The sequence below is a fragment of the Leptonychotes weddellii genome, chromosome 3, assembly GCF_054177405.1.
Source record: "Leptonychotes weddellii isolate Sample4059 chromosome 3, ASM5417740v2, whole genome shotgun sequence".
NCBI classification, from domain to species: Eukaryota; Metazoa; Chordata; class Mammalia; order Carnivora; family Phocidae; genus Leptonychotes; species Leptonychotes weddellii.
The window spans coordinates 168,769,284-168,788,979 of NC_138371.1; positions in this window are offsets into that span (position 1 = coordinate 168,769,284).

Below are 19,696 nucleotides of genomic sequence, written 5' to 3' on the forward strand. Positions count from 1 at the left end.
ATTGTGTCTTTTCTATAAACATAAACAATTGCCCCATCATTATTTATTATATAATCTATCATTTTTCTCATAAATTTGCAACTGATGCTCTGTCACAAATCAAGTTTCTACATATATTTGACCAACTTCTGGGCTCTTATTCCATTCCATTCCATTCCATTCCATTCCATTCCTTATCCATCCCCAGTACCATTTCCAAATCATCCAAATGGCTTTCATATTCTAGTAGGTCTCAATGTTCAAAAGGGTAAATCTCATCAAATTATTTTTGGTTTTCTCTTTCTCTTTTATTTTGTTAGCTGCCAGGCGTGTACTTTTTTTATTTTATTTTATGTTATTTTATTTATTTATTTTTTAAAGATTTTATTTATTTATTTATGACAGAGAGGGAGACAGTGAGAGAGGGAACACAAGCAGGGGGAGTGGGAGAGGGAGAAGCAGGCTTCCCGCGGAGTAGGGAGCCCGATGCGGGGCTCGATCCCAGGACCCTGGGACCATGACCTGAGCCGAAGACAGACGCTCAACCAACTGAGCCACCCAAGCGCCCCTGCCAGGAATGTATTTTAAAGGACCAGTGTCTGGTTCCATTGAACCGTATACTATTTTCTATTTCATTCACTACTTCACTTTTCCATTTTCATTCATTTCTGTCTTCATGTTTACTACTTTCTATCTTTTCCCCTTCAGATTTATTTTCTAAATCTTTTTCTGACTTTATAATTTAGATGTATACCTTCATTAAGTTTGAGGCTTTCTTCTTTTTAAAACTAAGCTCTGAATCTCTCCTTAAGAACTATTTCCACTGCACTGTAAATTTTCTGTGTCATATTTCCACTCTCTCTCCATTCTGAATATTTCTAAGTGTCCATCTTAATTTCCTCTTTGACTCATGAGTGTCATAGATGTCCTTATTTATTTTTTTTAGTTTCCAAATCTATACCACAGTGGTGACTACATTTTCAGAGGTGTTCCATGTGAGAGTCAACACTACTGTGTCTTCCTTGTGTGTGGTTTTCTTCGTGTCATCACTAGATCAGGCTTGCTGATCACTGTGCCAGTTATAAACCATCACCTTTTCTTTTTTTTTTTTTTTTTTTTAAGATTTTATTTATTTGCGAGAGAGACAATGAGAGACAGAGAGCATGAGAGGGAGGAGGGTCAGAGGGAGAAGCAGACTCCCTGCTGAGCAGGGAGCCCGATGTGGGACTCGATCCCAGGACTCCAGGATCATGACCTGAGCCGAAGGCAGTCGCTTAACCAACTGAGCCACCCAGGCGCCCCTAAACCATCACCTTTTCATTCCAAATCTACCCTCCAGAGCCCTGCTTGTGGTCTACGACATTCTTCTCTTACCAGATTGCATGGTGTCACGCTGCAATGTGAGAGATACAGAGGGACACTGAAGGAGGGAGAGCTCCTCCCAGCAAGCACCTGGGACATATGTTCTGCACCTTCTTATGGGGCAGCTTCCCTAGCACAAATCTCCTCAGACCTTCACAACAAGGTCTATGGATAGCACCTCCTTGAAATGGACATTTCCCGGCAACCCAGATGAAAACTTCCCAGTGAGTTCTGTCAGCATCGCACCCTTGGCCACTCTGTGAACTGTGGCTGGGCCCATCCAGCAAGCTCTGGTTCTCAGGCTTGGAGGTGGGGATGGCAGAAGACTCAGAATTTTTCCTTCTTTTAGGTACTATCTCATCCCTGGAAGTAGAATGTGCTCCTATGTCTGCCATTCTTATCTTCTTTAGAGTTATCTTTACCCATAATAACCCTTTAGGTATAGTTAATAATTGTTCAAAGTGCCATGTGACTTCTGTCTCTTGATTGGACCCTGACTAGTACAATTGTGCTGTTTTAATTCATACTATTTTTTTTTATTGGCCTACTTCTTTTTTTTTTTTAAAGATTTTATTTGTTTATTTGTCACAGATAGAGAGAGAGAGAGAGAAAGCACAAGCAGGGGGAGTGGCAGGCAGAGGGAGAAGCAGGCTCCCCACTGAGCAAGGAGCCCAATGCGGTACTCAATCCCAGGACATTGGGATCATGACCTGAGCCCAAGGCAGACGCTTAACCCGCTGAGCCACCCAGGCATTCTAATATCTTAGAGAGGTAAACTATAATTTTCTATCCTGATGGCAGGTTTATGCCTTATGTGCAATTCTTTCAATTCTGGCTAAATATATTTTGAAGCAATAATGCTAGGAATGTGTACATTTAAATAATTTCTATTTTCTCATTAATGGATTTTTAACCATCATGTAGACCCACCTTATCTTTACTATAATTTTACTCCAAAGTCTAATTCATCTGATATTAGTACTGCTGTATCAGCTGACTGGTGCTTAACATATATCTGACAGAATTTTTTATTCTTTCTCTTCAAACATTTTCATGCTTTGATACTTTTTAGAGGATTTTGTTTATTCAGTCAAGTCTAATTATCATTATCTTTTTTTTCCTCCATTAGTTTGGAATGTTTATTAATAGTCTCTGCTTTAGCGGTTCCCCTACATATTATGATGCATATACATAATTTAATGTAATATAAAGTGAATTAATAACTCTACCTTGTTTTTTTAAGATTTTATTTATTTGAGAGAGAGACAGAGATAGCGACAGAGATAGCAAGAGAGAGCATGAGTGGGGAGGAGAGAGAGAAGCAGGATACCCGCTGAGTAGAGAGCTCAATTTGGGGCTCAGTCCCAGGACCCTGAGTTCATGACCTGAGCTGAAGGCAGACGCTTAACTGGCCTGAGCCACCCAGGCGCCTCAACTCTACCCTGTTTTAAAATAATAAGAGGATCTTTGTTCTAATTTTAATTATTTTTCTCAGATCATAAGCAATTGTTGAATATTTTTGTTTTGTACTATTTTTGTGTTATCCACACAAAATAGAAAAATGTTTTGTTATATACAATCACTTTTTATTTATATTATTTATGTGTTTATAAATATCATCCACATAAATTCTTCTGGTTATTTGTCCTTAAATTTGTCCTTAATCTTACAGTCACTGGGGATCCACTGCAGGGGTTTAAAAATAATTGACATAATCAGATATTGTTCTTGAAGTTGTACAGCTCTGAGACCACTCTGGGCATAAAAAGGGAGATCAAAGTTTCAGTTACAAAATAAATATGTCCTGGGAATATAACAGCCAGAACATGACTATAGTTAATGATACTGTATTGTGTATTTGAAAGTTGCTAAGAAAGTAGATCTGAAATGTTGTCATCACCAGAATTTAAAAAAAATGTAACTCTGTGTGGTGATATCCAAGTTAACTAAAGTTATTGTAATGATTATTTCACAATATACACACACATCAAACAATATGCTGTACACCATAATCTAACACAATGTTATATGCCAATTACATCTCAATGGAAAAAAAAAGAGACCGGAGAACAGAAAGACCAATTTTCAGGATTGCCGGACTGGGGTAAAGAAATAGTAAGACTCTAAACTAACGATGTGATAATAGGTTTAGATAGGGAGGGATGAAAGTGAGACGTATATGGGAGTTAAAATGGTCCCCCAAAGTGTGTCTTTGTGTGAGGGGTTACATTAGGTAGTCAGGGAAAAGAAAAGAATTGAGGATGATTTCCCAGTTATTGATTTATTTACCTGTACAGGAATTGGCATTGAGATTTGACTTGAACCGTATAAACACTAGTTTCCTTCTGTGCTTCTGTTAGAGGTGCCTCTGACACAGCGAGCTGGAGATGTGTGCTAGGGAGCTGGGAATGCACGTTGGAGAGCCATGTGGACTGACATGGCAGATTGGGAATCTTTCCTACAGAAATGGACAAGACCACACCAGTGCAGTATGAAACCTGGAGGGATGGACTCATTGTGTGTTCTTCCTTCTGAAGGAGTGTAAGGACCTCAGAGAAGCTTGTTGTCAGGTGGGCACTTCTCTCCTGCTCTTCAGGATGGTGTTGCTATAGTCATTCTGCTTTAAAGTTTTGAAATTTAAAGAAATGTCACTTTGGGGACATACATTCCTGTTAAAGTCTGCTTTTTCTTATGCTCTCTTTTTTTGGTTTTGACCCTCAATATATTAAGGTTTTGACCCTCAATATATAATAAGTTTTAAAAATGCAAGACTTTCTGTATATTTTATAGCACTTTTATAAAGAAATAGTCTCCTACATCAGTGAGCAAAATGTTTCTAAAGAAGATTTTTTTGAAAAATAAATATAAAATGATAGTGATTTTAGACTCATTTAAGTTTCCAAGTGCTGTAAAGAAAACTGTAAAATTCAAAATGAAGAAATCAGATATTCAGATCTTCTGACTGTAGTAATTTCTCACCTTTCACTTACTCAAAAAGCTTCCTGTAATTTTAAGTTTTTGCCAAGTACATGTCTTTCAACTACAAACTTTCACACCTACAATATAATCCAGATGGAGAATTTATGCTTCTCGAATACTGAAGCAGATCTATACCACGTTACACAGTAAAGGCATTCAAGACAGCATTTAGTCTGATATGAAGCTGAAAAGTTTAACAGAATCACTCCCCTACCCCCACCTATACTTTGGTTCTGAAACAAAACTGTCCAGGATTTGAGCTGGTTTATTTGTTCTTTGGGGGAATTTATAGTGTCCTATTTTTCTACTGTTTGGAAAGAATACTTTCTCTAAGATGTCACCTTTCATTAATAAAAACACCTAAAGTGGGGAGCCTGGGTGGCTCAGTAGTTAAGCATCTGCCTTCAGCTCAGGTCATGGTCCCAGGGTCTTGGGATTGAGCCCCGCATTGGGATCCTTGCTCTGCGGGGAGCCTGCTTCTCCCTCTCCCACTCCCCCTGCTTGTGTTCCCTCTCTCGCTGTGTCTCTCTCTGTCAAATAAATAAATAAAATCTTAAAATAAATAAATAAATAAAATAAAAACACCTAAAGTATACCAGTTACAAGAGTAAAACGATTTATAAATTAGGCAGAATCTAGAGTATGAACATGAATTGTTGCTTTCACAACTGATACCATCTTTCTATAATTAAGAACGAAACTTGAATGTGCCCTTTTTTATTCTGTTGCTCTGAGAGCTTCACATCTAGATAGATTTTTTTACATTATAATTTGTAAATTGAAACCAAGGTTGCAAGTTACATTGTTTTCTACAAAACTGATTTTGTATTAGGAAGGATACATTTTTATTTGCCTTTCATTCATATTTTTTTTGTTTGTAGACACGTTTTTGTTGAAAGAATATTGTTTAGTTTTCTAAATATATTTGGAAATGGATTGGAAAGACAAAATGAGGTTTAATCAGGTGGCGTTAAAAGAATCATAGTCAGGGATATGGATATGAGTCAGTCTGAAAAATGAGTTGGTAATGGTGGAATTAAAATGGTAATTTATGAAGACTACAGTTGTGTGTAGGATAGATGAGTTGGATCGTATAATTTCAGGCTATTGCTTCCAAAGGATTACTTCCCACCTTGGCAAGGAGTTCTTACTTCATATGGAAGTTCTGGGCCCAGAAGGAACCCATAGGCCTGGCTCTGGGAAAAACTGTGCTCAAATCCCTAAAGACAAAGATGCTTGTTGAAACAGAACTAATTACAGCTAGGTAATGTGAAAAAGAATTTGAATTCTTAGAGGAGTAACCCAATGATTTATTTCAGAAAAAGCAAAAAGAAAAAGAGGTGGAAATGATGATAGAAAAAAAATTAAGAGCTATTGTGGATAGCTTCAGAATAGTTAATGGCACTGTCACAGAAATTCCAGAATTAGAAAAATAAGTATATAACAGAAAACCCATAATTAGATAAATAAAATTTTACTGAGCCTAGTAAAGACTGGTATAAAAGAGTTCAAAAGGACAATTCAATAATATAGTTGTAAAGAGATAGATAAATAAATGGACAGGTATTGAGTATCATTGTTTTTTCTTTGAAAATTAAAAACACCCTAAGTACAGCTGTGAGTTTACTGTAGCATGCCAGAGCCCCTGGGCACACTGCTTGAGAACTGTGGCCTTATATGATTGCAGGCCAAGTCACCTAGATTTAATATCCAGGTTGTGAGTGTATTTAAAAAAACAACAACACAGAACCAGTGCCATTTTACCACTTGTGGACAAATTATGTAATAATGCATAGGTGGGGAGCCTGGGTGGCTCAGCTGGTTAAGCGGCCAACTCTTGATTTCGGCTCATGATATCAGGGTCCTGGGATCCAGCCCCCCATCGGGCTCGGCACTCAGCAGGGAGTCTGCTTGAGGATTCTCTCTCTCCCTCTGCTCTTCCCCACCACACTCTCTCAATCTCTCAAATAAATAAATAAATCTTAAAAAAAATAATGTAGGTATCACTCAACGCAGACACATTGCAACTATGCAATGACCCCTATCTCCGTTCACACACTTTATGATATCCTTAACGTCTGTGTGTAGTAAGTACACCAGGATGACCAGAGCTTCTGCAATAATGCATTTCTTCTTATGAATGTATGTGAGGCAAAACTCAAATTAATTAATTAATTAACTGTTTAAGAATAAAGATCAGAATAGAATCAGTCCGCAAAGCCTAACAAGTTAAGCATAAAAATCACCCTCTTAATAAGTCACTTGAATGAGATAACTCTCAAACATCATTTTGTTCCATGATAACTACATCAAACTCAAAATGTAAACCTGGGGAAGGGTTTGGGATATTTGGATGTTAGTAGACACGTGTGATCCCAGATTTGCTTCCTTACAGAGGTAGGTAAGGATGTGAGAGGAAAGCTCACACTAAAGCAGAGGTGGATGAACTATGGTTATGGTTCCCTATGGGTGAACTATGAACTGGGGGTTAAATCCAACCCTCTGTCCATTTTGTAAATAAAGTTTTATTGGAACCCAGCCCTGCCCATCCATTTCATATTTTCTGTGGCTCTTTTTGGGCTGTAACAGCAGACTTGAGTAGTTGCAACAGAACTAAATGGCTTGCAAAGCCCACATCATTGCTGTATGGATCTTCACAGAAAAAACTTCCCGACTCTGTTCTAAACTGTGAGTCCTTCAAAGCATCTGCATTCATGATGGTGCCAGGGGGTGAAACTAACATGATTTTGTCTCATATTCAGATATAGGTACATCCAATTCTCTATAAATTCAGTTCAAACAAGATATGAAAGCCCCATGGTGAATATATTAGGGAGAGATAATTACACTTAAAGTTTTGCAGTACATTCCTATTTCCACTAACCATCTCTGAGCTAAGTCTCTTCCTGTGAAGCTGGGAATAGACATGATTGCATTTCAGCTTCAGTCACAGCATAAACAGAGCAAACTCCTGGTTCCAGTCCCTCACTGCCACTGTACAGACTATAAATGTAGATATATAAAGGCAAGATTGTACCCCAGGAATGGTGAAGCTAGTTTGAGAGGATATAAGTAGGTAGATAGCAACTGTAATTTTGGAGACTTGGTGTGATTGATATGAGTGCTTTTAATATTACAGTTCCCAACACCTAAAAGCTGTCCCTTAGGTGTCCCTTAGGTGTCAAAGTAGTCAAGTTGTGACCTGGCTTTAGAAAAATATTCCCATTGTAGCTGATGCAGGATGAATAACTCCTTTCCTGGCTCAAGATTCTTGTTATGATTTCCAGCAGCAATTTCCATACAGTGAGAGAGCTCTGCCTCAGACTTTGGGAGAACATCTTATCGGAAGAAATTCATATTTAGAATTCATATGGAGGGGATGTGAGTCTCAATACTCTAAGTCAGGTCAACAAGAAATATCACTTAATTTTTTTTTCCTAACTCAAATTAATTTTCAATTCATAGACCTATCTCTGACTTCTCTGGTAGAGTATCTTATACAGGCTTTCTGCAGCTGGGGCAGGGGGAGGGGGTTGCTGCCCCTTTTCGAAGAATCCTTTATTCCTCAGGGTTTTACAATGGTTTCTGTATCTTATGTAAGCCAGTCACTTGTGGAAGAAACCTTATGGTTTCTGGTGATCTTCCTAATATTGCACACATAAAATGTCCTTTGTTACAAATAAAATGTCCTCTACTCTTTTTGTCTGTTCACATCCAGTAGTTATCTCCTGCTTAAAGGCACTATTCTAAGAACCAATAGAAATTCAGCACTTAAAAACATGCCTTTCAGTTAGTGTTTAATCGCTATAGAATTTCAGCTGGGGAAGAAGTCTGTGCAATGGTTGCACAAGAGTGTGAATGTAGGTAATATAATGAAGCTGTATGCTTAAAAATGGTTAAAATGGTAAATCTTATGTTATGTACATTATGCTACATTTAAAGAATGTCCTTTGTTACAAATAAAATGTCCTCTACTCTTTTTGTCTACTAAGTGGGTAAGACACAGCCTTGCTCTCAAGAGAAATAGGTATGAAAAAATGACAAGAAAATAGATTTCAGAGATCAGAAAACTGAAGCTCATAGAGAGAAGGTCAATTTCCCAAGGTCAGAATCAGGCAGGAGGGGAAATTCTTGAGCCCAGAATACCTGAACATAGAACACGTATTCTGTATCATTGCATTACACCAACCTCTGTATGAGGAATACGCCCCCATGCAAGGCATTTCTTCACATTCTGCTTTAGATGTTAGATTATTGTTTTATGGTTGCAAGCTTGCCATATCAATTAAAAAGATTCATTTTCTTAATAACCGATATCCTGAAGTAGCAGAAGCAACACTGACCTATTTAGTAGAATATCAACATATACCTACTAGGATGGATGAATATTCCCTAATATTGGTTATTTGTAATTTCATTTATTACCTAAAGAAGCTAAAACATAATCTATGCTGTATATTTTAAGATAATTTGTCACTGGGAGAGAGTATCTAAGTTCTAGAAACTTTTTTTTTTTCAACTTTGAGAGATTAAAATCTCAGGCCTTTAATCTTTTATTTGGAAGTCTGTCATTTTTGACAAGATGAAGAGCCTTACACCTCGATGAAGAGATACTTCTTCTTTTGTGACAGGACTATGAAGGATACATGACATTTATTATCAGCTGGTGAAAGAAAAGGTCTGAGAAACAGCAGACAAAGTTCAGTGATAAATCTAAATATCTTTTCACCACATTTTGGGACTGTTTTTCTTTAGTCATTTTTGTTAGCCCTGCAGCTAGCAAAGCAAAATTATTTCTAACGCCATTAAAATGTTCTTCACACTTCAAGTGCAAATGCTTATTTGTTCTTAGCGTTTCTCCGAACAGAACAATTGTCTGAAAATAATGTCTGGCATGTCTTTTCAGAGAAAGGTTCACAGAGAATAGACTCAAAGCACAGACACACAAAATTCTACTCACTGCATTCTTCACTTTGGAAAACAGTTTTCAGTAGTTGAATTACTTATGAAGAGTGCATAGCAAAGAGAGCCTCCTTTTAAAGCATCTTGCTTCTTGAAGTTTGTTTAATCAGTTGCGGCACTACAGAGTTATGGACTTCTTTTCCTTAAAGCACCAAAGAGAAGTGCAATTTTCCAGAACAAACTACTGAACTTTTTATTCTTCAGTAACTGTCATACTCCTTGGTGAAGGCCACAGATGTGTTTTTTGTTTTTTGTTTCCTTTTTAACACTTAAAAATTGCATTCACATTGACCTACACTTCTTGAAACTTTTAGGATGTCTAGGTTAATTACATTAGAGAATTATTGCATAATAAAGAGACTTTTCCATTCTATTTAATGCCTAAAGATGTACTTAGAGGCATTCAATATTTATCATTTCGTTACCAATAGTCAGGCTCTGGGTGGACAAGATTAAGAAGATGGAGAAGCTGTAGCTTATAAATATTATTTTAAATTAATTTAAAATGATACAATGTGGCATATACTTCGCAGAACATGGCAACTAATCGCTAAAAGTTTAGAGTATGCTAAAAAGGTCTTAGTTTTTAATGCTTTTTGACCCCTCTCTTAAATTTTATACAGTAATTAACATAAGCACTTTTAAAAAGACCTATGTTTCCTATCTTCTCAATTGAAAGTATACCCATAGTGTGAAATAAAGATTATGTCTTTGGATATTCTGATGCCTTCAAAGCAAAATCCTTTAGATGTCTTGAAGATGCCATCAAAACTAGTCATTTGAACTTTTAAAATATATGAGTATTATATATAAATATATGATATATAATATATAATAATATTAGAGTATGATAAATATATTAAAATACATATATGTAGCATAGACTATGGAAACATATTTCTATAATTTCTATATTCATTCTAAATTTACATATTTATTAAACAGAAATTTTTAAAAATATATAAATAGAAAATATATTAGTATATAACATATAAAAGTAGATATATATCATAATACAATAAATACATAAGTATATAATATGTAATACTATATAACATATAAATATATAAATAATATATGCTATTAAATATTTATATATGAAAAATTTCATTTTTTAAAACATTTCTCTTTATTTTTGTTTCACAACAAAAACATCCCAGAGACATGGCCTTGTCTCAAATGCACGACCCTTAAAACTCATCTCAACAAATTAAGCCATAAGTCTTCAGAATCGACGGCTTTTCATGTCAGGAGTAAACTGAATTTTGAATTATTATAATGGACTAAAACCTTCACTGGATAACAATATATTTTATTTATTTGATTCTAAGGATTTTTAATAAATACATTAAAATCATGAGCATAAGTAGCATACAGAGCTCATAAATGTCAAAGTGTTACTTTTTAGGGTCATCCTTCATGCTAGGCTCTGCTTTTATTTAATAAAATCAACTTTACATAAAAAAACAAAAACTTCATATTGATCAGGAATGAGTTCAAGGCCAAGTAACAATAACAGCCAGGGCAGCAGAAAAAAGAAAAAGAAACAAAATGAAAAAAATCAGAACAAACACCTAACTTACTATGGCTTAAATAATTGAGATTTATTTTTCCAACATAAATCGTTTTTCAGGCTTTTACTGGTATTGGTGCAGTGGGTTAACACTCTTAGGGCCAATGATCCTGTCTTGTTGGCAATTATCTCACGGGCACAATGTGGCTGCTGAAGTTCCAGGCATCACATCCTCAGCAAAGTGTGTATGTTTCCTGTACTAACATTTATCTATGTCTATCCCATCTTTGCTTGCTTTCCCAGAAGCACCTCTAGAGACTTCCTTTTCATCTGTGGTTTGGAATCAGTCATGTCCTAAGTAGAAAGGAAGTCTAAGAATATAAACATCTTTAAAACCCTAATTTGGTAAGAGGGTGCACCATAGGAAGAGTTTGTAAATGATGCTTGGGTTGCCAGTTCTGTGTTTACCACTATTGTGCTTCTCTTTTGAAATTGTCTTCAGGGATAATATATCAACCTTATGAAGAATTCAGTCTCACTTCCTCATAATTTGTGCAGAAAATTCTTTCTAAATCCAAATATTTTCATTTTCTCTCTTCTATTCCTCATTCTTTTACTTCATGTCAATGGGAGCTAATTGGGAGTAGAGGAAACATGAAAAATTAAATCAGGTAATATGGTACAGAGAGAAAATGTGGTTTGAGACTCACAGTTAAGATATCCTTATAAAAGAGTTAAATAATATACACGAATTTCTGTGCCCTTTGCTATAATTGGATCACATATATTTCTCTAATTTGTAAAAACCCCAGGACAGTGGTCTCTTCTTATCCATGCGGGGTATGTTCCACGACCCCTGTGGATGCCTGAAACCTGGTTCTGAACCCTATATATACTATGTTTTTTCCTATACTACATAGTTATGATAAAGTTTAATTTATAACTTAAGCACATTAAGAGGTTAACAACAGTAACTAATAATAAAATAGAGCAACTATAACAATATAGTGTATTAAAAGTTATATGAATGTGGTCTCTCTGCCTGTCTCTCAAAATACTGTATTTTGCTGTACTCACCCTTCTTCCTCTGATGATGTCAGATGATACAAGGTCTACATGATGAGATGAAGCGAGGGGAATGACGTACACATCATGACATAGCGTTAGGCTACTACTGACCTTCTGATCCTACCCGAGCAGGAGGATCACCTGCTTTCAGACCACTGAAACCGGGGAAGGCAAAACCACGGGTAAGGCGGGATTGCTATAAACAGAATTGAATCATGTAAGGATTGACTACTTTAAATAGCATATAAAATAGCTACCCACGTATTACCTAAGGTAATCAAAAGTTTTCAGCCTGGCTTTCAAAATTACTCATCTTTACCTACCCAGATTTATAGCTTTATCAACGATTTCTCTTCCCATTCAGCAAACCATGCCAGACTGTATTAAATATGTTTACTGAGATTTGGCCCTTGCACTAGCTGTAATCACTCTGTTCCCTTCTTCCTTAACACCCAAACATTCAATTAAATCTAAATATAATTTTATTATGTATTATATATAATTTTATACATAGTATATATAATTATATATGTACATTATAACCAATATTCTACCATTCTACTAATTACTTGGGCAGTATTCTGTTACTCTATTTCTAAATGTTTTGGTAACAGGTTTGATAACTAGCTCTTGTACCACATTTAACATTTTAAAATTCCCTGAATAAAAACACTGAGGAACATTTTGATCCTGAATTTTGTGTCTTTGCAAACAAAGGATTCATGGTGCCGGTTTTTACATCAAGTTACTTGAGTCGAATTGCTATCATGTTAATGATTTTATAAATATATTTGTTTTTGAACGTTGGTATGCTATGGAAGTCATTACAAAATTATATAGGGATTCTCGAGCAAAATAGAACAATGGAAAATAATCTAAGTTAGGAATTGTTCTCGGCATCCACCGTACCATGTCTAGCTGTACAAATACCAGGCTCAGAATGTCACTGACCGGATGGAATGGATGGGGGATAAATCATTCCAGAACTCAAATTTATCCATGGGAAAAGCAACTGTTTATGGAGTTTGAGGAGCAACTGGTATACTTCGCTACATGAAGAAGAGAACAAGGACACTTTTCTTTTCTCTCATGCCTGACACATATCCAGGAACAGAATGGAAGTGGGAGTTGGAAACATGGGTGCTTCATGCCCCGCTGGGATGTTTGTTTTGAATTGTGTGACCACATATATTGCAGCTTTCTACTGTCTCCTGGGAGCACAGCTTAGATTTGGGGCACCTGGGAATGTCCCTGTCCCTTGATTTGACTGTGGTGATTTTTTTTTCAGAATATATATTTTGAGATTGTTTACCAGAGACAGATTATTTTTGGTTTTTTTTGCTTGAAATCTGAGACTTTCATGTATTACGCTACTAAGGCTACTAGGCAATGAACTAATACCTGCCATTCACCTCTTCCTTCCTATAGTCCATCTTCCTTGAAAAGTCAAGTATGCTTTGATCTTAAAAACCAGCACACTTGTTTTGTTACCTGAAGCAGATCTAGAGCTATTTAGAGCTTAAGGAGCAGTCACAAATGAGTAAAATTGCATATTTCCAAGATCAACTGAGTGTATACATGGACAAGTGTTTCTGTGTGGGTTTTGCATAACTTGATTCATACTTCTTATCTTTCATGTTTTCCCATCAATGAACATTTTATTAGGAGCATTACCTGGGTATTTTATTTTTGTGCATTCGCTAAGAATAATTAAGCCTTTATTTTATCTTGAATTGCAAAATATGGCAGATACCAAGTTTTAATATCTGATACAAACAAACGACTCCATGTGCAGCCAGAGAGACATGAGGACTTTGCAAGATTCTGTTTGGTTGAAATGCTTCATGGTCAATTGTTTGGGTAATTAGAGGATGAAGTACTTTCAACTATGGGTTATGATGACCATCACTGAAGGGAAGTAACACTGCACACATTTTATATGTTATATGGAAAGGTCATTTGTTTCAGTCATGTACTTGACAAAGTCTAATGTGACAGATTCTTTCAAAAAATGCCTAGAAAGATGTTTTCTGATAATTTTTTAAAAAACCCTGAACATAAGTGCATCAGTATACGAATTACACTTGTACGACTCACAGCAATGGATCATTCTAGACCTTGACACAATCTAGACACAATCCATGGATTGTGAGGGCGATCACTGAGATTTACTAATGTCCCAGCACAAGTTCAAATTCAATAAGACAAAATAAAGTAAAATACACATTACTTGATTTTGCTTTGCCTCCAAACCAATGGCCTTTCAAAGCCCCAAATACGGTTTTCTGCTGGTAACTAACTCACTATGAACCGACATACTTTTACAATTAAAGTATGATTGTCACATACATAATTTTGTTCAAATTATTTATTAATTCAGACCAGCCTTTCTTACTCTCCTTTTTTAAAAAAGCTGTTATTCATAGGGTGAAGCATTTAACACCTAAACAAAATAATAAACCAAAAATGAACACTTTACATGCTTCTGTAGCAGTTTTTTCGTGTGTGAATGTGTGTGTATAGGTAAGGTGCTGGAATAAACTGATGAAGAAGGGTAGAATTTAGGAATAACGTTATTCTTATCGCAATAGCTAAACAGAAGGTGATGTATAAATGGAAGAAAAGTGTCAAGCAGCTGACCTTTGGAAAGGAATGCGGTTCACAAGGAACGCCATTTGAGCATACCTACCTCAATCAGAGCAGGCAAGCACAGGTATAAATGAGCTATTGCTTTGTGTCTCCTCATCTTCTAGACACTATGAGCAGCATAAAATGAAGTGGGAGACGGAGTTCTCTTCTGCAAGAAGCATTCAATGGGATAATTTATTTACATTAACATACCCAAGAAACAAGAGGGTGAGTGTATATACAATAAGGCGCTAAAACTTGTGGAATAAATGATTAGTGTGTTAAGAGTTGAGGAATGGGGGGATCCATATGCTAGATGTTTTCAAATTTCAGAAAGCTGGCATCATATTTCCACAATATTTACCAATTTTATGAAGTTATGAGTGTATCAATGTACAATCTCTTCATTTACTTTTCAGTAATCCGTGTCATTTAAAACATGAACCTGCAAGGAAATGCATGCTGTGTGGTTCGACAGAGTTATTACACTTGGGTGTGGCGGTGGAAAAATAAAAGTATGCTGGCTTTTAGGATCAAAGTATACTTGACTGTTTATCCACTGACTTTTTTCTTGTCCACCAGCATCAACTGGGCTCTCATCTTTCTGTTATATTTTTAAAGGAACTCTACTTTCAACAAGTACAAAATCAATAAAATTATACCAAGACAACATTCCAAGCCCTTCCGCCATATACATTGGTTGCGTAATATGTGGCATAGATCCTCCTGAGAATTAGCCTGTGAATATGAGGTGAAGTGTACACACTGTGTGGTGTGAAGGAAATTTCTGCATTCCACACTTAAAAAACAAATTTCACAAAAATGAAATGGAATCTTTCCAAGGTGACAAACTGTGAGATCCTTTTTTTAGCAAGTAGGAGCCATTTTCTTTTCCTTCTGAGATTTTTCTGAAGTGCTTACACATCGTTTTGCATTTTGGGACAAATAACGTGCCAAATGTTTGAGAAATTCTGCTGTCACACATCCTGTATAGCTATTAATTCCTCTTTTCAAAGTCGGAGGTCTTGGGAACAGTCATATCTTTACAAATTCTTATCCCTGCTCCTCTGGGTCAGTTTGAGCTTTGACCACCACTATTTCTTCAGTATTTCTGCTGGGATTTCAGACATCATTAAAATAAATGTTTGTATATGTGGATATGCATATATGCCACAGACCTTCATAGAATGTATAATCCTATAAAGTCTACAGAATTCAAGTTCCATCTTAAATGCAAGCTAGTTTAGTTTCCTAGTAATACAGTTAGGCTTTCTGCTGGTTTGTTTTATAATTTGGAGACTCACAGTTCATGAGCAAAATACAAATATGTAGGGATGTTTTAATCCTCTAAGAAAAAACCTTACTATTTCATTATGTCAGATGTCTAGAATCTTCTAATGTGAATGTTTTCATATTTACAGGTATTTTAGGATCATTGTTTAAACACTGCTCTGGTTTATAGTAGCATGCTGGTAGGACAGTTATATATGTCCATGTACATATTTAGATTTCCACATTACAGTTCTGGAAAAGTGTTTGCCTTTCAAACTTCTGTAAACATTTGTATTACCATACTTTCTTTTCTTTTTTTCTTTTAAAGATTTATTATATATTTATTTATTTATTTATTTATTTATTTATTTATTTATTTGACAGAGAGAGAGCACAAGGAGGGGCAGAGGGACAAGGAGAAGCAGACTCCCCGCTGAGCAGGGAGCCTGATGCAGGGCTTGATCCCAGAAACCTGAGATCATGACCTGAACCAAAGGCAGATGCTTAACCTAATGAGCCACCCAGGTGCCCGACCATACTTTATTTTCTTAAGGAAAAAAAAAAAAAAAGCTACCAATAAGGCTTACATTTGCCATTGATATTAACTAAAAGTAAAAGTTTTTGAAAACTAAAGTCTTAAATCAGTATCTCTTATTTCCTAAATCTAAACATTTTAAAGCCTCTATTTAAAACATATCTAATTTTGTTCACAATCTATTGTTTCTCAAGATAGTAACACATTTTCCATTTTCTGCTTATAATTTCACTCCCCAAAGTATTGATTTTTAGGATGAGTTAAACATCTCACTAAATCCTAAATTTCTTATAGATCTGATTAGAGGCAGTGGAGGTAAAGCCAATGATCCATGTCTGAAACCAGGGGGCTCTGATCTTCGATCCCTGAAGAAATCTATGCCATGTTATTCCATGTATTTCTGCCTATTTTATATGAATCCAATCCTCAGGTGCTCTTTTGAGGTAAAAATGGAATTAATTTATTTTAATGTAACATTTCTATCATGTTTTGTGCTGGTAATTAAAGATAATTTTAGTGTCTTGTTTTTTAATTGTCAAGAAAAATTTTAATCGTGGAACTAGCATGGCTACTTATAATTTTCCAAATCAAAGCAGTAAAACATTGTGTTAATATTGAAATCGAATGTCACAGTTCTATGAAGATACAAAGTCAAGGGGCAAGTGTGATGTAAATTTGCAAGATAAGAATCAGAATTTTGGGCTGTTCTTTGAGCAAATAAGGGTCATTAGCAGGTTGATAGGAGAAGGGATGAAATAGATGTTAGGTACGAAGTTGAAAATGCACTAGCTGCGTGGAGAGCAAATCACAGCCGGAGTCCCTGTCCCCGTCGGCAGTGAGCATCTGATGCTCCATCTCATTTCCAGCCTGACCCACTGAGACAGATGAGCTAGCAAAGGGCAAGCAATTTAAACAGTGGGAGTTCTAAGAACTTATGGATGGGAAGTATCACCATAAACTTGTCAGATTAAAGGTGCCTGGGTGGCTCAGAATGTTGAGCCTCAGACTCTTGATTTCAGCTCAGGTCAAGATTTCAGGGTCACAAGATCGAGCCCCGTGTTGGGCTCTGTGCTGGGCGTGGAGTTCGCTTAAGATTCTCTTTTCCCTCTGCCCTTCCCACCTCTCTGAACCCCCTGCTCACATGCTCTCTCTCTCTCAAAAAATTAATTAATCAAACTTGTCAGATTAATTACATGTGTATCTGGTGATATGAAGTTTCCTGCTAATTAGCCCTGGAACTACATTTAGACAATACTTGTTTGTATTCACACACAGGTTCCTTCGTAGAGCAAGGGGTGACACATCACCAGGACACTCCTGGGGCCATTAGTAACAATAACCCTTTTAAAGGAGCTCACAAAGTATCTATGACGGTCCCATTATTTGGAGTTCTTGAGAAAATCTTGCTGGAGAAGTTTTTGAAGAACACAGGTGCTGTAAGTGACCTTATTCATGAGGTCACTCTAATTAGGCAACTCTGAGGGAAAACGATGTTTGAATGTTTACAAGTGTCCACAAAACAACAACAACAACAACAAAAAACAGCTCAGGGGAATATTAAAGTGTCTCTTTAGCTCATGTTTCAAAAAAGCAGATGTGAGAACAGAATACATAACATAAACAAGTGTTTGTGAGCATGATGCCATAAATAAATATGATTGTTAAAGACAAAAAAGAAGAAAACAAAACATGTTTTGCTATAGAAGACAGGGGACTCTAGTTATCACCATGATATTGTCTACTTTGAGTTATTCTTATAATCCTATACTACTTAAGAGCAATTGTTTGAAAAGATTTGAGTTTAAACGTAAGTGTTGACCTTAAAATTCATTACCAAAATGATCTAATTTTACATGTGAAAATTCTCAGAAGAGCTTGAAATAAATCACAAATACTGAATCATTCAGAGAGAAAAATGAAGGATACTGTGTTTTTCTAGCCAGAACTATGAAAAAGACATTCACAACCCCCGTAGTGAGCCTAGGTGATTTGCCATATCCTTTCAACAATTTCTGAAGTTAGAAAGGGAAAGCATTTTGTTTGGGGGTGTGCTTGGTAAAACCTGAATAAAGTTCAAAACCTTTGGATGAAATCAACAGCCATTGTCATTTAGTTAATAAGCATTCATTGTCCACTTCTTACATGAAATATTTTGCAAGATACAAAAGATACAAAAATAAGTGAGATATGGCCCCTAAAAGAATACACAATTTAGTGGAAAAACACCTGAAAACAGGAATTAGATTTAATAGTGGTTTGGGGGCCACAGCATTGATACTTATTATACTAGCTGGTAGCTCTACGTCACACCATTCTCTAGCTGTCCTCTAAGTACTCCATTTCAACCCTCTTAACTGCCATGGAGCATATGCAGGGAACTTTATAACACTTAAATTAGGTTCAGGGGCAAGAAATATCTGCTCCTTCCCTCGATTTAAATACAACCAAGGCGGGGCGCCTGAATGTCTCAATTGGTTAAGCATCTGCCTTCAGCTCAGGTCATGGTCCCAGGGTCCTGGGATCGAGCCCCACATCGGGCTCCTTCCTCCGTGGGAAGCCTGCTTCTCCCTCTCCCTCTGCAGCTCCCCCTGCTTGTGCTCTCTCTCTGACAAATAAATGGAATCTTCTAAAAAAAACAAATAAATACAGCCAAGGAGCCCAACAGTAGAAAATTAAAACTCAGGCCAGAATTGAAATGGGGAGATAGACTTATTGAATATTTTTTTCCCCTGGATAGCTAACTGGAGAAAAAGCCATAGGATTAATGAGGTACAGGGAGGGTCATCACATGGGATTATGTCTGGTTTTAGAGCCCCAAGGTAGGTCTGAATATAAGGAGAAGCAATGTTTCTGGCAAGATCCTGTCCTGCTCTGTCCCCAGCACATGTGCTCATGAGCACCCCACCCACTTGACATTTCTCCAAGCCTTGGGAAGAAGCAGGATGTGCTAATAGGAAAGAATGGGGTTGTCACAGAACCACCGCTTGCACAGAGGAGTCATCTGGGAAAAAAACTGCATCAAAAGAAGTACAGTATGATTCTCAGGTGGACGTGGAGGAGAACACCACTGGAGTATGGTCCAGATGCTGTTGCCCCAGCCAGGACATCTTTATGCACAGTAACAGGGAAGTACAATTCTTGTTCACTACTGTACCTCCCGGTCTCACTCAGTGAACTCCTTAACTCATAGTCAGCAGATGCTTAATACATGGCTGTAGAATTAGTGGATGGATGCCCAGAGGTTGCTATGTTGTACATGCCTTAAGAAAGAATATTCGTTTCCCTCCTGAGAATTGGTTTTGATTTCTTTCTTTTTTCCTCACTTTAAAAAAATTTTTAATTCAAGTATAATTAACATACAGTATTATATTAGTTTCAAGTGTACAATATAATAGTTC